The following is a 22,693-nucleotide window of genomic DNA, read 5'->3' on the forward strand; positions in this document are numbered from 1 at the left end:
TGAACATTCAATTTTAGGCTTTGTTTGGTGTACTAATTGAAAAGTTAGTTGTTAACTAAAAGGTAGCTAATAAAGGATAATATTTGATAAAAACTAGCTAAATATATAAAAAGACATAAAGGACATTTAAAATAATGTGTTTTTATAATTAATTAAAATGTATATTTGGAAAAAAAAAAAAACTCCTAAAAAACTAGTCCAAGTGCTTTTTAAAAAAGCTAACTTTATAAATTACTAGTTGTGAGACCCATGTATTATATGAGTTAATTTAAAAAAAATGTTGAAAATAAAGGTCAAAATATTTGAGAATTTTGAATTTATAAGAAAATAAGAAAAATAATGATTTATTATAATGGAAATGTTTTTTATCTTTGGAATTTAAACAAATAATTTAAATAAAGAAAAGAAACTAATGACCTTTAATTTTGGGAATTTTGAAATTTAAAGCTAAGTTTATTAGTGAACTTAATATCCATTTATTACTACATTTATTGCAATTATTACATTAAAATATAACTGATCTTACACCACATATATACTTAAGGAAAAAGCTAATATAGCTTCCTGTTAATTTTTTATTCTCCTCTCTTTTAGAATCATTTTCATTGCTTCATTATTTTGTCTTGAAACCGATGTGGGAAATGAGATCTTAGAAAAATACAAATCTAATAAATATTCTATCCCATATCAATCATGAATAAAATATATTTTCCATCTCATCTATATGAAATTTTTTTGAACGGTGAAAATTTTATTAGAGACTTGTAAGGAGTTAGAAAAAACTCATTACAACAAAATAGTAGGAGATGACTATGTAACCAAGAAGTCCAATCTATTTTTACTTTGATACACCTATTAGATATTATTTTATTTTATAAAATGAAATAATAAGTAATTTACAAACTTTAATGAATGAGTAGTTGTTGTTAAATCACATCCCAATCAATTTCAGTCGAATTTAAGATATAAAGAATTGTTGCAGAAGGTTTAGGACTGGTTCCCTGTAACTTCGTAATCATTTCGACAGATTCCATAGAAGTTTGTTAGGTATTCTTTGGTGCTCACCTCTAGGAAGCATGATAGTGATAATATAAAAATAAAGGGACAAAGACTTGAGAGGGTAACCTATTTTAGTTTTTGGTCACAATTGGTCACTAAATTAATTTTCGTGCTTTAATAACCCTTAAACTTGTTGAAACATATACATTATACAAGTATGACGATAATAATGGGTTTTGCCGGTTTTCGGTGTTGTTTCCGGCCAAACACGAGTTTTCCAGTCATTTTCTCCGGTCAAACTCGATTTTCCGGCGTTATTTCCGACAACATCTCTGTGAATACCCAAAATGGTCAAGAACTCCGGTCTATTCTCTCATTCTCTTTTCTCATGAAGTCATGAACTCCAAAACATACACTAGATCTGTGATCTGTGATGAACACACACATACATACACATCAGATCACTGTTCATCATCTTCAACCTCTGGTTATGGTGTTCTTAAGAAAATTTGAAACAATTTCTTGTGCAAAACTTTGGTTTTTTTGAAGAATAAAACCTTAGAACTCAAAAAACATCCTCAAGCAAATCATCCATGGCAGATCTAGAAAAAAATAAAATCATACACATGTAGATCTGGGTTCATGTTCAAAAAACATTCTTCTGGGTTTCATTTTTATTTATGGCAGATTTTATTTCGATTTATGAACCCAATAACTCAAATCTGAAAACACACACACACACATGAACTCGAATCTGAAATGGAGTTCATACACGAAATCTAGCTTTAGGATTTTTGGGTTTCTGATTTAACCATTTTAACAATTCTTGATTCCTCTTCTCAGTCATGTAAATGCACTAAGGTGTTTTTAGAGGATCAATTGTGACATGGTTCCATAATCATTAAGATGATCATAAAACACGATACTAAAGTACTCTCCTTTCATTTCAGATTGGAGAAACTTTTATATTTCTGCCTAATTTGATTCTTCTTATTCATTCTGCTATATATTGAAACTTTTCAATGTATCAGAATTACACTTAAAATTTTAAGCATAACCATATTTACTGAACCAACAGTAAATCATGACGAACATACTTTATCGTCCTTTGTGGTGAATCTGAATAGTCCACATCAATGTGCACTAGATCCTTCAGTCTTTCACTTGACTCACATACATATGTGAACAAGGAATCAGTCCCAATTTCCCAAGGATCAATATTCTCATACATCATACAATTCAAATCGTATGATTTCAAGTTTCTGTCCAATTGAAGCTTAGGTGATGAGAATCCTTCCTCACTTGGCAAATTACGACACTACCACAATCGATATAACAAATAATCAAATCTATTTTTAACATTGCTAATAATATAAATATATAAACACTAATTTTCCATAGATGTCATTGCAAGGAAACGTAAAGTAAATAAAACCAATTTTATTAATGATGTGCGAAAAACTTGTCGTTAGAATGCAAATACATATGAAAACTATGTTTCTAAATATTCCTAAGCAATCTATCATAAATCCTAAGCAATAGCTCAAAAATCTGATCCTCGAGCCATGCGATCGAAATCCATCTCTTCACAATCAGATTCAACTTGCTCTTCTTTTAAGTTTCCTTCTTTCTCTTTGATCCTACAAAACATCAAAATGCAATCTTATCACATCATGTATTAAGAATCTATAAACAGGAACTTAATAGAGTTAGATATTGGATATACCTGAAGTAGAATCACACACTTTGATTTTACCATCCTTGCGATCTTTCAGGTAGATACGGTAGATTCGCATCCAATGCCCCTTCTCTTGGCAATAGATACAAGTGGAATCTTTTGGAATGGTACATAGGACTATCTCAGAATCAGCCTTTCTCTTTCTACTGAGAAGAGAAAACTTTTCTGGACTTCCAATGTTGCCACTGTCAATGTCCATGGAACTTTGGGAGATTGATCCTCCAGACTCTTTTGCTTGACCAGTGCTCTTTAGCATTTCTGCTTCAGCAGCAATAAGCAATCTTGTTAGATCAATAAGGGTCACGTCTTGATCTGTTATATAGTAGTCCTTAACAAACTAACCATATGAATCGGGAAGTGACTGAAGAACCAAGTCAACAACCAACTCATTTGGGAAAACGACACCCAACATTCTCAGTCTGTCAACGTGGGACTTCATGTTTAGAACATGTGCACATACAGGGTTTCCATCTTTATGTTTGCATGCCAATAGGGTTTGAGTAACCTTGAACTTTTCAAGTTGACGAAAACATGGGTCAGGGAGGATCACTGGAGGAGGTGGAGGAAGAGAAGTACGATTTCCAGTTCCACCAATACACGAAGAAGCGAATGACCTTTCACCTTGATCGACACGTGGAAGATCATCTTTAGATGGAAAGCCTTTTCCAAAAGGATGAGGAAGACCCTAGTTGTCAGATCCAGACATCTACAAAGGGAGAAAATTCAAGCTAGTTGATTTAAGTCCTTAATATAACACCCAAATGAAACATTAAGGCTACGACCCAACACAATAATTCACAATTCGAAAGAGGGATACCGTAATCCAATTGCAAATTATTTGAAGGTAGGTAAATGACGATTTACCAATTCCACCACAAAAACAAAATTTTAACGAATTAGGTTTTAGATGAAACTCCTAGATATTTTAAGATTCATTGAGCTTTTCAATGGCATGTTTAATCTCGATTATGTCATTCAAGTTTGTGACTGGGATACTGAGGATCACAAACAATGTGTGAATAACCATGCAAATTAGCTTGGTACTCTCGATATCATTTATCACCTAATCAATGTGCCGGTTAACCACATACGCTCCATTGATCAATGATAATTTACGAGCTACCCATTCCCATCCTTCATTAGTCCCAAATTAGTGTGTTGGTTAACCACACACGCTCCACTAACGACCAATAAGGTGCAATGTGCAATTTCATGGGTTAGCATCAAATTCACATTTTTCCTAAAGTAACTAAGTTTGGGAATTTATAAAACATTTAATTACTTTGTATTTTCATTATACTTATTAATGAGAATGTCCTATCCTACCCGTTCGGCTAACGACCCTCCACTAGGCAAGGGTGCGGTAGGTAAGAGTGGATACCCAATGACGGTCATTTTACAGGCCGCTTCCTTAAACACCCCTTATAGACTAGCTTAGTGAATGAGGCCTACTAACGGTAAGACTGAATTTTCTTATACATATATATAAATTAAACTTTTAATCTTATAATAGTATAATGGTGTATTTTAAACTTTTAAAATACTAGGGGTTTAGTCTTTTAATAAATTAAACTTTTAATTTGATTAAATCTAAACCTTTTATGGATTTATTAATTGTCTTTTAATTAAACATTTAATTAAATTATTAACAACATCCATAAGGATGTATTTTAAAACTTTTAAAAAATATTAGGGTTTTACATTTAAATTTCCAAAAATTAAAACTTTTAGTTTCAAATTCAAACTATAAAACCAAAAGGGTGTAATTTGAAATTTTTCAAAATCTAGGTTAAATCTTTGAATCAAAATATTCTTATATTATCCATATTTAACCAAATCCATTAATTTTGATAAGAATATGATGATACCAATCAGAAAAATCGATTTTAGGTAATAAAAACGAATTATGGTAATTATTCAAATCAAAATCTGATCAAAAAATTGAAAAATCAGGAATCTGACGAGTCAACTCGTCGAGTTGGATTCTGAACTCGCGAGTTCCAGCTCTGGACAACAAAATTTCGATTTCTTGTTCTTTTGGCAGTTCACACTTGCATCAGTTCAATTGAAAAACATCCCAGACTTTGATACTACTGATGGGTTTTGAGCATACCTTCATTCCTATGTGATCAAGTAACCCTAATTGCTTTAGATCTAAGTTTTCTCTATTGACCATACAAATATGAATACCAAAGCAATAACCATATAGACTAGCATATAATTTTTGATTTCATGTATAAACTAGGGTTAGATGATTACCTCACTTGTTATATTGTAATAACAAGACAATCCTTGAAGTCCTTGACTCTTGAAAGCTTAGTGCCCCAAGTGTTGCACCTCTGATGGAGTCACAAACACTCAATACAACAAGGATGACAATGAGAGACAAGAAATCGGCTAAGCCAACTCTTAGAAGTCATAGGCCGAAATTCCTTAGGTTAAAGGGGTTTATATAGGGCTAGGTTGCTTATCCTTTAAGCTAGACTTGAAAACCCTAGTTCCTAACTTAAGCCCAAAGAAACCCATGGACCTCCTTAGTGAACCCTTGGACGAAATCTTATGGGTTTACCCATAAATTTCGTCCACTCCACTTACAAGGAGTCCTAAGCCCAATTTCACAACTATCAACGATTTGTAAAATAGCCCCTCCATTATTAATCAGTTCCTTTAATCCTAAAATTATTATCAAATTAATTTCTGATTAATTACTAATTAATAATATGATTTCCAAATAATATATTAATCTTGTAATATATTAATAAAACTATTCAGAGTACCAATTTATTATTCAAATAATAAATCCTACTCTCTCTCTCTCTCCACTAGTCATCCTGTCAAGTTGCATGAGTGAAGGCAACCCAAAAGGATCATGCTACATATCAAATCGAGTACATACCAATTATAGTTATGGGCTTAGACACCTAATACAACAAAAACAATTTTGATATGAAATACATGTTGAGCATAATGCAAACGAGACTCAAAAGAATGATTACCCTCATGATTTGCCTAACATCGAGAGATGTTCTAAACCATAGTAGGCTCGTATAGTTAAAAAGCTGAAGGATGAGATTTTTCTGGAGGTTGTCAGACATCAAGCATGTTCGCAGGTACCATCTGATGATTATTTTTTGGTTTAATAAAAATCGCTTGAAGAGAAGCAACATAAGTTATGGAGGTAGGGGCATTTCGATGAATGTAGAACAATAGGTTAGTTCAACTTCTCCCTCAAGACCACCGGGTTTTGGTGAGTTTCAATTTTGAAACTCGGTATGTGATTTTCCAATATTGAAAAGCAATTAAGAAACAAAGGATTCTCCTCAATCCGTCTCATAAACATCGAATTATCAACGGAGATGTAATAAAAAATACTATCTATTCGACTTAAATAAGAGAAATGGTTTTTCTTTAATTGGAGATATAATTAGATGTATTGAAACGGAGAAAGCATTAAGTTATGACATAAAAGGTTGTAAAAAAAATTTAACAAATTGTTAACCATAATGGGTGTGTATATTTTCGATAAACGAATACATTATATTTGAACGTGTGTGGTATTGGTTCAAAGAAGAAGAGGGATTTTGTTAGTAAATTATGTTAAAATGTTAGGGTTAATTTCTTGGGTAATAAAGGAACTTTGTTAATGAGAATGGATCTTTAAAAAGCCATAAGTCTATAGGTAAATTGTCATTTTGATTTTGCAATAAGTTTGGCTAAGGGAGATCTGGGGGTATAAATTTGATTTGGGATCCGACTATCTTTGTGGACAAGGGTATGCACTGTATGGAAAATGTGGTTATAATTGAGTGTGATTGAAAAATGATAATAGTTTTTGTTTCATGGTGAACGTTTATGTTCCACGTGACCTTTGTGCTAAGCAATCTCTTTGGTGTAGTATCATGCCCTTTATGTATAATCATTTTGGTCGTTATATTTTGTTTGGTATTTTTAATGTGGTTATACGTATTGATGAAAGGAGGGGAGCCGTGTGTTGCTCAAGATCGGCTGATCACTTTAATATATTCATTATTGATGTCAGGTTGATAGATATTCCTACGGGTGGTTTTCACTTTAGTAGAATTAGTAAAAATGGAGAAAATATGCGTAAATTGGATCGTTTTCTAGTGTCTCATGAGAGTATGGACATTTTCCCATATATCACAGTCATGACTTTGGAAAGGCGTATTTCTGATCATCATTCCATTCTTCTTAAAAACATAAATTGGGATTATCGTCCTTCCTTGTTTAAGCTTTTTGACTCCTAGCTTGATCTGGAAGGTTTTGATGAGCTAATTCAAGATTCTTAAATAATAGGTCATGTTCGAGGTAATTTTAATAAGTTTATCTTTTTTAAGTACAAACTTAAAATGTTAAAAGGGAAGATTAAAACTTGAAAATATAATGACACGTGGATAAAAGAATAACATAAATATATGATTCAAAATAGGTTGCCGAAAATTGATAGATTGGATGATGTTGAGTTCGGTTCCGTGGCTATCATTGAGGAAAAACATGGCTTGATTAGGGGTACGATAAGATTGAACGGGTATAGACTCTTGATATGGCTAAAAAGCCAGTATTAAATGGGATTTAGAAGGTGATGAAAACTATAAGTAATATCACCACATTCTTAAGAAGAAAACAACACAAATTAGTATCAAAGTATGAAAGTTTATGGTGATTGGACACTTTCTCAACAATTGTAAAATATAAATTTTCGTAATTATAAAAACAAAAATTTCAGATTTTTTAGGGTAGTATGATTATCAACCCAAACAATTGATTTAGAAGGTTGGGGTTAGCTCAAGTTATCAATCTCAAATTGCAACGAACCATTTAGGAAGTGAGGTAGGTAGTGTGGGCTTGTGATTGTGACAAAGCGTCTAGTCCGGATGGTTTCACCTTTTTGTTTGTTATAAGGTATGTTACTTTATTACAACTTTATGTTTTTAGCTTTGCTCAACAATTTTTCAATACCAGTAGTATTCCCTCGGGCAACAATTCATCTTTTATTACTTTGATACCTAAGGTGTTAATCCCGATAGATATCAAAGATATTAGACTAATTACGAGAAGGTGTTTGACTTGTTTTGTGATTATCTTCTCAAGATAATGAGTTTTATGGGATTTTCTCAGACGTGATCTAATTGGATTTGTGCTTGCCTAGTTTCTGCCAAGACTTATGTGTTGATTGATGGTTGTCTGACATACAAATTTGACATTAGGCGTGGGTTGAGTCAGGGCGACCCTTTGTCGCATTTTTTGTTCATTTTGGCTATGAAAGGTTTACATATAGCTATTGAGGATGTTGTGTCTTCTAACTTATATTAGGGGTAAAACTAAGAAATGATGGTTTACATATCTCTTTTTTTTATGCAAATGGTGTGGTTTTTCTAGGAGAGTGGAGCATAAATAGTATTACGAATATTATTAATATTCTTCAAATTTGTATGGTATTTGGGCTGTTGATTCCAGTGTTGAGCAATTTGTTTCTTTAACTAGTTTCAAATCTACTAAACTGCTTTCTTTTCATTCATGTTAGGTTTTCCCGACATCGGGTATTGCGGAACACTTTCACACTCATTAAGGAAAAGTGCGAAGGGTCCTGGATGTTGTTCTCCAGATCCATCATACCTTCCGTAGTATTCACAGTCACGGTCGGACTTGACAGTCTTAATTTTCTTTCCAAGTAGAAGTTCAACTTCGGGTATTGTGACTTTTCATGTATCAAATATAAATAACCATATCACGAATAGTCATCAATGAATGTAATAAAATACCATTGTCCATTTATGCAGCTGTAAGAAACGAACCACATATATTTGTATGTATTCGTTCTAAAACATATTTAGATCGATTGGCACCTAATTTTCTACTTTTTGTTTGTTTCCCTTTGATGAACTCAATACAGACTTCAAAATTTGTCAAATCTAGGGGTTCAAGAATTCTATCCGACACTAGCCTCTGAATTCTCTGTTTAGAGATGTGACCTAAATGCTTGTGCCATAAAGTGGCAGAATTATCATTCATTATAAGAACTAACAATATGGAGAATATATAATCCATCAATTAAAGAACTGCCACCTATAAATTTGGTATTTTGATAAAGACTTATTTTTCCATTTCCATGTGAACAAACAAAACCTAATTTGTCCAAAACAAAAGTAGAAATCAAAGTTTGTCTAAAAGACGGTACTACAAAAGTCTAAAATAAATCCAAATGAAAACCGATCTGCTCCAAAGGCATTAATTAGTTGGGGGTCTACTCCAAAGGCAACCCTACATAGACACACTTATGTGAGTAATAGCACCAGATTTTACCCACTAAGTACCTTTAGGTACAAAAGCCAAATTTACTTTAGAACAAACTAAAGTAAAAAAATTACCCTTCTTTACACACCATGCAACATACTTAGGACACTCTTTCTTTATGTGTCCACTTTTCTTACAGAAAATAACAAGTAAATTCATCAGTTTGCTTTTTCTGTTTCTTTGGCTGGGATGGTTGTTTCACAGTATCCTCGGTTCCATCTTCTTGCTATTCTTGGAGGTAGTTGCCAAGTGAGCACTTTCAGTCCTATCACGCTGCAATCTCTCTTCCTTTTGTATACAGTGAGAAATAAGCTCATTTAAGGACTATTTGTCCTTTTGAGTGTTATAACTCACCTTGAATTTCCCAAAATTTTGAGGAAGAGAGAACAAAACAAAATGCATGAGAAAATCCTCAATAACTCGAGCTTCGGTGACTTGAGTTTTGCAGCTAGATGAGACATTTACATAATGTACTCCCTAATGTTCCTTTTTTCCCTTATACTTCATGGAAATGAGCTTACCTAAAGTATTACTAGCCTCAGATTCTTCATTCGTGGCAAAATACTGCTCAATCTCCTCTAGGAACCTCTTGGAACTTTCTCTCTCAGAAATACAACCCCTAAACGCTTTTGGAAAAGAGTGTTTCATGATCATCAAGCACATTGGGTTTGATCAATCCCATTTCCAATCTTGACATGTTGAGGGTTTTCAATAGTAGGGATGGGTCGTTCATCTCGTAAAGTCAGATCAAGATCCATACAACCGAGGATAATTTCCACGGTTTCTTTCCATATCTTAAAGTTCATCTCGTTTAGCATGAGAATGTTATTCACTTGGCTAGACATGTTTGATGTGGTAGCAATAGAAACTGAATTCACAAACAAAAGAACATTAAATATATTCATATTAAAAATTAAGTTAATATTGTGATGTGGGTGCATCCCAAACTACGTAGAAAAACATTAATCTCCATCTTTGGGCCAAGAAATTAATTGTAATTGATATACTCAACGCAATGATCAAATACTGAAAATAAGTTACGTCAAACAACGGTTTGTCTTTGTACTAAACCGAAATTCACATGAATAACACATTATAATTGTCACGTATTTATCAACGCAGGTACGTTGTTATTCGGCCAAATTGTGTCTTCTTTTGGGTCGAGCACAATAACATTTTGTTTTGATTAATTTAACAAAAAATATAGTAGAGACCACTAAGTGTTGAAAAAAAAGTTCAACCCCTCCTTTTTTTTTAATTGTTGGCCGATTTAAATTCTATCAAATTCCTTAAGTTGGATAATTTTATTTAAAGTTGAGGTTGACAATGACTTAGGTTATAAAATAATAACTAGGTTATGAAACAATGACTTAGGTTATAAAATAATAACTAGGTTATGAAATAATAACTACCCAATTATTCTTAAGTTCAAGACATGAAACTTCCATTAAATAATAGTCATAATTTTCCACAAACTTTCACATAAATAACATTCAAGCACTTCTAATATCAACATTAGCAATTAACTGATAAAAAAAAGCACACACAGTAAGTTGAAAAACTTTATCTTTTAGCATTAGCATATTTGAGTACATAAAGAAATGATATTTTAACAAGAGTGAACACAGAATATTATAAATATAAATTGTTCACCTCTGAACTCAACATAAATCATTTTAACCACATACTATAAGTTATCCAAAAAAAACCAATGCATCACTCAAATACTCTAACGTTTGGTAAAAAAAATTAAAATAAACATATTTATGATCTTATGTGCAAACATACTGCTTATAAAAAAAATGCTATCAACCTTTTACTATAGACCATTAAATAAGTATCCTAATTATGAGCACCTTTTTTTTTAATTATTGCGAAACATAAAACAGTAAACAGTAAATCAAGAATTTATGATATTTTTGTTTAACCTTAATTTTATTGTTATACAAAAAACAAGCAATATAAATGTAAACAAAACAACAAAAATTAGATCAAGTCACACAAGCAATAGATAAACTCGAACAAAATATTGTATGTATCAATGTAACACATACATTCAATTTTATGTAGAATTATATATGCAGAAAATTAACAATTCTCTAATAATTCAATAAATATGGTGGCTCTGATAACATCTGTTAAAATAAATTTATAAACTATAGATCGAATCATATTATTAAATTACCAAGATAAGAGAGTCTCGTACCTCAAGATGAGAGAGTCTCATACCTGAATCCATTGTTTGATTGAGTCGCGTTCTTGATGTGGAATATCAATGGCGGAGTGGAACTATTTTTTGATGACCTTCCTCAACAAAGACCCTTAGCATTTGCTTCTCACACATTTGGATGATGAGGATCAAGAATATAATACAAATGTTTGTGTGTCTTTGTATGTTGGGGACCACCAACTATTTATACACAAGGTTTAGAGCTCCCATTAAGCTCTAATTTATGACATACATTGATGACAATGAATAACCCTTTTGTAACCTATCAAACATATAACTAAAAAAGAACTAGATTTTAATCAAAAGAGAATAAAACATGTAAAACCAATAGGTCAAAAGAACTTATAAAATCACCAAGCACTAGGTGGGCATGAAAGTGTGGTTGTTAATAACACAAAACTTACTATATTATATCAATATCTTCACTTTGTTAGAGGGCTTCCACAATCAACTGTTAGGTTTACTATCCCTCTCTATAACTATGGATGAAAAATCGAAAATCATCAAATTTTAGAAGTCCATCGGGAAATCCCAAATCAGAAGTTCATAAATTAGAACTTAACAATGAAATTGATTTCGAACTTCAGTTTTAGAGGTCATACATTTAAAATTAGAACTTCAAAATCATAAATTAGTGGATTCAAAATCAGAACTGGGTATAAACTACAACGATTTAGAGACTAGTGTCTATTACTTACCATTTTTGAAGGTGTTTATTAAGAAGTCACTTTGTGAAAGGGAGATTAAGTTATGGAGAAGTCGCTTTAGGAGGATCAGGAGACTAATTTTCCCTCTTCCACCATGAGACACACAAAATTTCTCACCGTTTTCATCACGAGACACAAAAAGAATCCATCACGAGACAAAAAAAACATTAAAAAACATTCAATATTGAAGGTGTCGAGATTCGAACATGGACCTCTTTTGCTTAAAAATATCCTACGCCTCAACCACCTCATCCACCTCATCTACAAGTACCTTTAGATATGTTTGTTGGAAATTTTATTATATAATATTTTTTAGAACCACTGCAATTTATAAAGAAACACTAGAAAGAAGCTGGAAAATTACAAAGACAAAGCTAGGAAAGGGTTTGACAACCAATGAACCTATCTAGCGGAAACTTTAGAATTTCTAAAAATGAACCAATTAAATGAAAGATCAACTATGTTATCAAAAATCATATCCCTTTTCAGAATATCTTTAGTAAATATCAAATCATTTTGTAATCTCCATATTAACCAAAGTCTGACAACAATAATAGCTTCCATAGTATCTCGTTTCTTCACTCCGCCTGGTAAGTCATCGATCCAAGAAAAGATATCTATCAAACACCACCATTTCAGTTTCACCATATAAATACTTTGGTGCATAAGCTAGAAGCCAATTCAAAAAAATAAGAAGGTGATCTAGTCTTTCGACCGCCGTCAAACAAACATGACATAACATAATAGAGAGTAAACTACGACCTATTTAAGGCTAATAAACATGACATAATAGGGCGGTAGCCCAGCTTGCCCTGCCTCTAGGGTCGACCCTGCATTTCACCAACTATACTGTAATATCCAAATTTCAAGGTACATTTCTTTAAAATTAAAGTTTTGCTTTTAGGGATGTCACGGCATGGGAAAGGATCGCCACGACGTGCCGAGACATTTTTGGTCCCGGGTCACTGTTGACTCGCCATGATGTGGCAGGTATAAGCCACGACATGGCCACCGCTGAGGCCTTAAACCCCAATTTTTCAGGTTTGCAGCATATTTAAAGGAATGAGGAGGCTAAGGTTTGCTCACCCTTAGCCTCGACCACCCTCTTAAGCTTTGAAGAAACCCTAATTCCTTTTCCTCCATTTTTGAAGCTTTCTTGAGTACTTTTGGGAGATTTTGAAGGAAGAAGCAAGGAGTAAGTTAAGAATCAACAAACAAGTCCCCATCTCCCTTCCTAGCTCGATTATGGACCCTTGTAAGTGTTCAAGGCTCCACCTTTTTGTTACTAGGTTGCTAGATCTTGAGTTTTGTCCCATTTTCTTCTAGATCTTGATATTTGGGATGGTGAGATTTCAAAAAGGTTGCAACTTTATGAATCTCTGGATCAATTGGTGTAATTCATGGTTTAGATCTGAAGTTTGGTTGGTTGTTTGAACCATGCATAAGATTTTGGTCATAATCCCCATTTTTGACCTAATATGAGTCCAAGACATGTATTGGACATGAATGTCTAAAAAGCACCAACCTTTAAGTTGGTTTTAGTGTTATAAGCTCTTCTAGAGTGAATGGGTTAAATACTTAAGGGATTAAGTGCTTCTTGGTTGAGTCCTGATGGGTTTTTAGCACTCTAACAACCTTATGGTGCACATGCGACCCTAGATGCTTTGAATCTATGTTTTCTCTAATTATACATGCAATTTGATTTTCCAAAGCATTCATCCTAACTAGCATACATTTAAACAAAATAACTAGTTCTATAATTTACCTCTTAATAGGACTTGTAGTTCTTAGCCTTCAAAAGCTTTAGCACCTCAAGTGTGATGCCTCTAATGTGTCACAAACACCAAGTGAAAAAGGAGGCTTGAGAGAATAAGTTGCTTAGCTTAAAATCAATATCAAACTCTAAGAATGATAGGTGTAACCGATTTTGGCTCTAGGGGTGTCTATTTATAGTGTGGAAAGTGCTAGGGTTACATCCATGCAAACCCTAATGCACCATGACTCTTCATCTTACTTAGGCTCCATGGGTTAACCTCCATGGACTATCCATGTTGGTTTAGCCCACCCAAATAACCATGGATCATTGACCCACACTATAAGAATCATTGATTTACCAAATCAGTCCCCGTATATTTAATTAGTCTCTTTTGATCACTAAATTAATTCCAAATTAACTCTTGATCAATACTAATTAAATAATATGATTTCATATTAATATATTATACTTGTAATATATTAACAAATCACAAATAACCTTATTCTCAAAAGTCCATCCTATCAATTTGCATTGGTGAAGGCAACCCAAAAGGACAATGCTACTCTCGGGTCATGTACATACCAATTATAGTTATAGGCTTAGACACCTAATCCAACAGTATCCTACTTGGATAAGTCTAATAACTATAATTGCAAGTATGACTTAAAACACCGACTAGCAATCGTAGCTCTTAAAAGCCGCTGTCGAACTCTGACCCAGTCAGTGACGCGTCCTTTAGAGAAGGGATCATATAATCCTATGTTCTTCAAGATATCAGCTGGACAAATACATGGAACAATGTCATACTTATTGTCCAGCAGTTTGTTTCTTGATCTCCGATTTGTTTAACAGAGAACTTAATTGCACATCAATTTAGTCCCGACCGGGCCCGACACATAAGTCAAAACAAACTCATAGAGGGGCCCAAGATATCGCTTTTAATCCTCCAAGAATTAAAAGGAACAGATAAACTTCGACATTATATGCTTGTACTAATTATTCATCAAATCATACACAACAGTGCGTTTTATAACATTAAGTTACTAATGCGTTTTCACACTATCAATGCACAACCAACTCATAGTCAACAAGTCATATATCTAGGTTTGAAGACTTATATGATATTATCGTCTCACAATCACTCGTGATAAATTCCATGAAGTGATTCAAGTGAGCGTGAGTTTAATCCAATACTCAGACCTTATGAGCACTTATGAATGTTATAGCAAACTTTGTTATGTCTAATACACTTCAGACAATCTACAATCCAAATTCATGACAGATTGCCTCAATACCTACTTCCAAAGTATGATCGACTGTGGATAGTTTGAATAATATAATTATTCTGGAAGTCAAATGAAACATCCCAAAAATACTAGCCAAAAATTTCGTTTTCAAAATCATTTAACAAACATAAATATCATCGCCATAGTATAAAATCCTAAAACATGTATCTCAAAATCTCATAAAATCTGTCATCATATCACAATCTCATATAACATATCAGAGTAAACTCCCAGGCTAAGAAAACTGTGGTGTGTGCCATGCCATCATCCCGAGCCCTTTCCCTTGCTAGCTGAAGTACCTGAAACCAAAACTAAAACTGTAAGCACGAAGCTTAGTGAGCTCCCCCAAACTACCATATACCATACAAATCACGTATAGCAAATAACATAACTCTGAGACTACTCCCAACTACATCGGAACGAATCCTGGCATCGGCTTAACCGGCATCGAACTCCTGTCCGGCATCGGGCTCACCCCGACATCCGACCGCATCGGGCATCGGGCTTACCCCGACATCGGGCTTGCCCCGACATCGGGCTTACCCCGGCATATACACATCATAACATATATTATAAACATATAATCTGCATCGGGATTGCCCCAGCATCGGACCGAAGCCCGGAACACATAATCGTAACATATAAACTAGCATACATCGGGCTTGCCCCGGAACATATAACTCATGGCATAATAATTAACATACATCGGGCTTTCCCCGACATCGGGCTTACCCTGGAACACATAACACATAACATATAAACATGCATGAATCACAAAGACATCAGGCATACATAACTACTTCTCGGGACCGCCCCGGTATCGGACCGAAGTCCGGAAACATATAAACTGCATCGGGGTAATCCCGGCATCGGGCTCACCCCGACATACTCTACAACTTAAACGGGTCGGCATTGTGGCCGTAGACTCATTCCTACTGGAAGGAAACTCACCTCGTATGGCTGACTGCTGAAAAACTGGGTGAGGGATCCCTATCTGCTGCTCCGTCTACTCTCCGGATATAATTCCATAACAACACTTAATCAAAAACTGATAATCCCTCTTAGGGTAAAATGACCATTTTACCCTCCTGGTCAAAGTCAACGCCAAGGTCAAAGTCAACTCTCAGTCAACCCAACTTGCCGAGTCCCTCTACCGACTCGTCGAGTTCAAACGGTCATAACATCGGGACATCTCGATTCTACTCGTCGAGTCTCTCCTTGGACTCGTCGAGTTCTTTTGTTTCCGAGTCTCACTCATGTCCAACTCGCTGAGTCATCTCCTTAACTCAGTGGTTTCACTCATAATCAAAGAAGGGTTTAGGGACATCGATCCGACTCGTCGAGTCCCAAGAACAACTCGGCGAGTCCATTACATGCTCAGATTATACAGTTGATCCTAGGTGATTCCACTGCCTCTAATTCATAGATCTGGACTCCTTAGGCTAGAATAACACGTAAAGTTGCTAACTTTACGTGCATGCATGATGCTATGAAGCTAAATCACCCAAAACAAGCTAGAAATGAGAGTCTAGGGCATATAATGGGATCTTGGCTGAATAAAGGTGGTAACTTTGAGCTTCTGGAGCTCAAGAGTGCCTAGATCTAAAGTCCTTACAGTCCCAAAAGCTCTCTACCCGAAATTAGCTTAGAAAAGGACCCAAAAGTGGCAACAAACAAGCTTTCATGAAGATCTAAGTGAAAATAAGCCAAGGTATAAACTTTATACCTTCAAGAGCTCTGAAATGCAACAAAAACTTTGGATCTCCTGCCTCTTCTTGAATCACCAATAGATCTCTTCCTTCTCCTAACTTCAAATCACACAAAAATGGCAAGAAAGGCTTTAAGACACTCAATGGTTTCTAGGGTTTCGAGAATGGACTGTGGAGGTGATGGAGGCTGGGGTGAAGACTCATAATGTTGCTTAAATAGGGTGCAAACCCTAAGGATTAGGGTTTCCTCCTGATGGACCTACTCGTCGAGTCCATTTCTGACTCGTCGAGTAGTCCACTTAAACCCCGCGGTGTAGCTCGCATCTACTCGACAAGTTAGGGCTACTAATTCGTCGAGTAGCTTTTATAAAATGAACATTTAGAGAATTACTTTCGTACCAGGAATGGGGCGTTACAATTCTCCCCCATTTGTCTTAGACTTCGTCCTCGAAGTCTGCTGAATCTGGAAACAACTCCGGGTAGTGCTCCCTCATCTCCTCCTCGGGCTCCCATGTCCACTCTGAACCCTTCCGGTGCTGCCACTGCACCTTAACTAACTCTACTCTCTTGTTCCTCATCACTTTCACCTTGCGATCTAAAATCGCCACTGTTCTCTCGATATAGTTCAGGCTATCGTCAACCTGAATGTCCTCCAGGGGTACCACTGCTGAATCATCCACTAAGCACTTCCACAACTGAGAAACATGGAACGTGCTGTGGTTCTGGCTGAGCTCTGCTGGAAGATCTAACCGATAAGCAACCCGACCCACCCGGGCCAAAACCCTAAACGGACCAATGAACCTGGGGCCCAGCTTGGCCCACTTCCGAAATCTGATAACACCCTTCCAGGGTGACACTTTCAGGAGGACCATATCGCCCACCTGAAACTCCAAGTCCGAACGCCACTTGTCGGCGTAACTCTTTTTCCGACTCTGAGCAGTCTGGAGTCTGCTCCGGACTTCCTGAAATCGGTCCGTGGTCTTGAGTACTACCTCCGTACTCCCCATGACTCTCTGACCGACCTCATCCCAACAGATTGGGGTCCTGCACTTCCTCCCGTAGAGCATCTCGAAGGGAGGTCAGTCTATACTGGAGTGATAGCTGTTGTTATACGAAAATTCCGCTAACGGAAGATACGTATCCCAACTGCCACCGAAGTCTAGCACACATGCTCGAAGCATGTCCTCGAGAGTCTGAATCATCCCCTCGCTCTGTCCGTCTGTCTGAGGGTGGAAAGCGGTGCTGAAATGGAGACGAGTACCCATCTCGTTGTGAAACCGCTTCCAAAATCTGGAAGTAAACCGGAAATCTTGGTCTAAAACCACTGAGACAGGCACTCCATGACGTGCCACTACCTCTCGCACATAAATCTCGGCCAACTTCTCGGCCGAGATGCTCTCCTGGATCGGTATAAAATGTGCGCTCTTGGTCAACCGATCCACGACGACCCATATCGAATCAACCCCACGTGCGGTCCTGGGAAGCTTAGTAATGAAGTCCATAGTGATATCCTCCCATTTCCACACATGAATGTCTAACGGCTGCATCTTGCCATGGGGCCTCTGGTGCTCTGCCTTGACCTTCCTGCAGGTCAGGCATCTCTCCACATACCAAGCTACATCCCGCTTCATGCAGGGCCACCAGTAATCGGGTCGAAGATCTCTGTACATCTTCGTCGCCCCTGGATGGATGGAGAACCGAGACTTGTGAGCCTCATCCATCAACACCTGTCGCACTCCTCCCCAGTACGGTACACAGACACTCCCATGCAGGGTCAATAATCCTCGGCTATCATAATCAAACGAAGCTACTCAGCCCACTATCCTCTCATACTTCTGACGCTCCTCCTTCAGGCCCTCAACCTGCGCCTCCGTAATGTGCTCCAGCAGTGGAGTGATCACTGTCATTTTCAGACAGATATCTCGGATCAGAGCCACCACCGCCTTGCGGCTCAGGGCGTCGGCCACTACGTTGGCCTTGCCCGGGTGATAAAGGATCTCACAGTCGTAATCCTTTACCACGTCTAACCACCGACGCTGCCTCATGTTCAGATTCGGCTGGTCCATGAGCTACCTCAAACTCTTGTGGTCAGTGTAGATAGTACACCGGACCCCGTAGAGGTAATGCCGCCAAATCTTGAGGGCGAACACCACTGCCCCTAACTCCAAATCATGCGTCGGGTAGTTAGCCTCGTGAGGCTTCAACTGTTTCGAGGCATAAGCTATCACATGCGCCCGCTGCATCAACGCTGCTCCCATACCTGTGATCGAAGCGTCACAGTAGACTACAAAGTCATCTACTCCCTCTAGCAGGGTCAGAATCGGCGCCTCGCACAGCCGCTGCCTGAGCGTCTCAAAGGTTGTCTGCTGCTCAGGACCCCAGCGAAACACCACCGACTTCTTGGTCAGTCGGGTCAGCGGAATTGCTATCTTGGAGAAATCATGGATGAATCTCCTATAGTACCCTGCCAAACCCAGGAAGCTCCGAATCTCGGATGGAGACCTCGGGACCTCCCACTGCATCACGGCCTCAATCTTGGCCGTATCTACTAATATACCCTTCTGGTTGACAAGGTGCCCCAGAAACTACACCTCGCGCAACCAGAACTCGCACTTGGAGAACTTTGCGAAAAGTCTCTCCCTCCTCAAGGTCTCAAGCACCTCCCTCAGGTGTTCCTCGTGCTGCTCCTCAGTCTTGGAATAAACCAAGATACCATCAATGAATACTATTACAGACCGATCCAGCATCGGTCTGCACACGCGGTTCATGAGATCCATGAACGCAGCTGGAGCATTGGTGAGCCCAAACGACATCACCACAAACTCATAATGACCATAGCGGGTCCTAAAAGCGGTCTTCTGCACATCATCATCTCTAACCCGCATCTGGTGATATCCGGACCGTAGATCAATCTTGGAAAACCAAGATGCTCCCTGAAGCTGGTCGAACAAATCCTCTATCCTCGGGAGTGGGTAACAGTTCTTCACCGTTACCTTATTCAGCTCCCGATAATCAATGCACATACGGTGCGACCCGTCCTTCTTCTTCACAAACAGGATCGGGGCTCCCCATGGTGAACTGCTCGGCCTGATAAAACCCTTGTCTAGCAGCTCCTGCAGCTGCGTAGACAACTCCTGCATCTCAGGAGGAGCCAACCGATATGGTGCCTTGGCAATCGGAGCCGCACCAGGGACCAGGTCAATCCGGAATATAACCTGTCTCTCCGGAGGTATCCCAGGAAAATCCGCCGGGAATACGTCCGGATACTCTTGTACCACTGGTACATCATCGACTGTCGTCTTACCCTTATATCGGGTATCCATAACATATGCGACATATCCTGCACAGCCCTACTGAATGTGACGTCTCGCTCTCGTTGCAGAACAGAAAACTGGTCCGTGTTGTGGCCTCTCGCCCTGAATCACCAACTCTCCCCCACTGAGAGTGCGAACTCTAACCAACTGTTGCTCACAATCTATCACTGTCCCATTGGGGCTCAACCAATTCATACCTACTATAACCTTGTTCCCTCGCAGGGGAATAGGAACCAAATCCACTGAGAACGGCTCATCAAATAGTCGCAAAGTACATCCTCTATGAACTCTCGTGACCCTGACGGTCATGTCATCAGCTATCTCAACGTCGAGTGGATAATCCAGCTCCCCTGGATCTCTGCTAAATCGCTTGCTAAGCACGAGCGACACAAATGATCGGGTAGCCCCCGAATCAAATAATACCATAGCTGAAATGCCGTTCACTAAGAACGACCCTATACACAAACACATAATCATGAGAAACAAATAATATCAAATACAAAGGTAAGAGAAAAATACATACCCATCACCACGTCAGGAGTTTCTTGTGCCTCCTCTGCAGTAAGCTGAAAAGCCCTGCTCCGCGCTGTAGGCGCCTCAGCCTGCCCCTGACGGCCATCTGTAATCCTTAAGGTGGCAGGAGAAGGTGCTGCCACCTTCCCTACTGCTGCTAAGCTCGGGCACTGGGACCGCTTGTGTCCCCTCTGATTTCACCGAAAGCAAATCAGGTCTGATGCTGGTGTGGTGGTGGTAGTAGTTGTACAATCTCGGCTCATGTGACCCGTTCGGCCGCACTTGTAGCAGCCCGAACTCCCTGCCTTGCACGCCCCCTCGTGCATCCTGCCGCATTTGCCACAACGGCCGTGGATCTGCTGGCTCCGAGATCTGTGATCTGATACCTTGGGCTTCTTGCCCGAACCTCCTGACTGAATCCGCTCTGGCTTCCTCTTCCTCTCCATCTCTAAATCCAACTATCTCTCTCGAGCCCTCGCTATCATATCCTCCAGTGTCTTACAGCTGGATCGGCTCACAAACTGGCGGATATCACTCTGCAACATCTCATGATATCGGGCCTTTTTCATCTCCTCGTCCGCCACATACTGCGGAACGAGTAGAGCCCACTCTCTAAACTTGGCGGTAATCTCTGCCACAGTCTCTGTCGTCTGCTGGAGGTCCTAAATGTTGGATAAGGTGTCTAAGTCCATAACTTATTTGGTATATACTTGACCCGACCCGGCATGGTCCATTTGGGTTGCACTTTACCCAAACTGTTTATGTTTTTTATGATCATCTTAATGATTATGAAACCATATCACAAATTCATACTCTAAGGACATCTTAGTGCATTGTTATGACTAAGATGAGGGGTCATGAATTGTTGGAATGGTTAAAATCAAGAAGATGGATCATACTTCGTTCCAAAACAACTCTTAGAGACATACTCCAAGATTGTAACATTGAGTGACATAAAGTAAGGTTTAAAACACTTATCAAATGTAGTGTAAAATGTTTTCTACTCCTGTACATTTGAAATTGGTAAGTTGTGATGTCTTGGATAAGACAAAGAGCAACTAAGACCAATTGTGTGAAGTGTTTATCTTAATAAGAATCTGCGCTATCCCTTGAATATTTGTTTTGTCAAGGAATGGTTCTTGACTAGGGAAACTTATATGTCAAGAGGACAGTGGGAGTCTTAAAGATCCTGAAAGGATTTCAAGATTTAATCAAGAGTAAAACCTGAGTTTTATCACTAGCACACGACTTAAGGTTTGAAACCTATTAAGTTGACTATGCATATGAGTTCTGTTAGTTCTAAACTGTGTGCATAACAGCTTGGAAGCATTGGTGGGCCTTGTGCTACCAGATGACAAGAAATTAAGATTGAACAAGTTCAATCCATGTAAGGCTGAATTTGTTACTAACCTTGTCTTGTGATTATGGTTTTGACAAATTCACATGGATAGGAACTCATACACCATAAAATCTGAGTGTCATAAGGTTTCTCTCCGATTCATGAAAATGATGGTGAGGAAATGCTTTCACTAAGAAGATTTTAAGTAGATAGCAATTGTGATGTTTGCATTCTCAAAGTCGTTAGTGGAGCGTGTGTGGTTAACCGGCACACTAACATGGACTTGTGAGAAATGGCAAAGGTCTAAACAATTAAGACTATGATTACGGCATCCCTTTTCATAGTTCTGGAAATTGTTTAGACACACATGTGAGCTATCTAAGAAAGGGTGTACGAATCTAAATTTCAGAAGTCCAGCTGATTTCTGGAAATATGTCAGAGCTAGTGGGAGCATAAGTGTTATGCTGATAATCATCATGTTAGTGGGAGCATGATTATTATGTTTAGTGTTGCAAGTTAGCAATGTTAATTATAGAAAAACAAAATTTTCAATTCGTAAAGTTGTAGGGGTTGAAAAAGTTGTTTTGCTATAATTAAGGGAGAGGAAATTATACTTCATTTCAATTCTAAAAGCTTAGATTGAGTTTTAATCATCTTTAGTCAAGGATATATATATGAATTTTATGTTGGAATGGTTCAGCATAAGGAAATTCTATATATATTGCGTTCTCAAATTCGATTATGATTACAGCATCCCTCTTCATAGTCGATTTTTGAAAACATGGAAAAT

Source organism: Lactuca virosa, chromosome 4, assembly GCF_052849685.1.
Source record: "Lactuca virosa cultivar CGN04683 chromosome 4, Lactuca_virosa_CGN04683_v6, whole genome shotgun sequence".
NCBI lineage: Eukaryota > Viridiplantae > Streptophyta > Magnoliopsida > Asterales > Asteraceae > Lactuca > Lactuca virosa.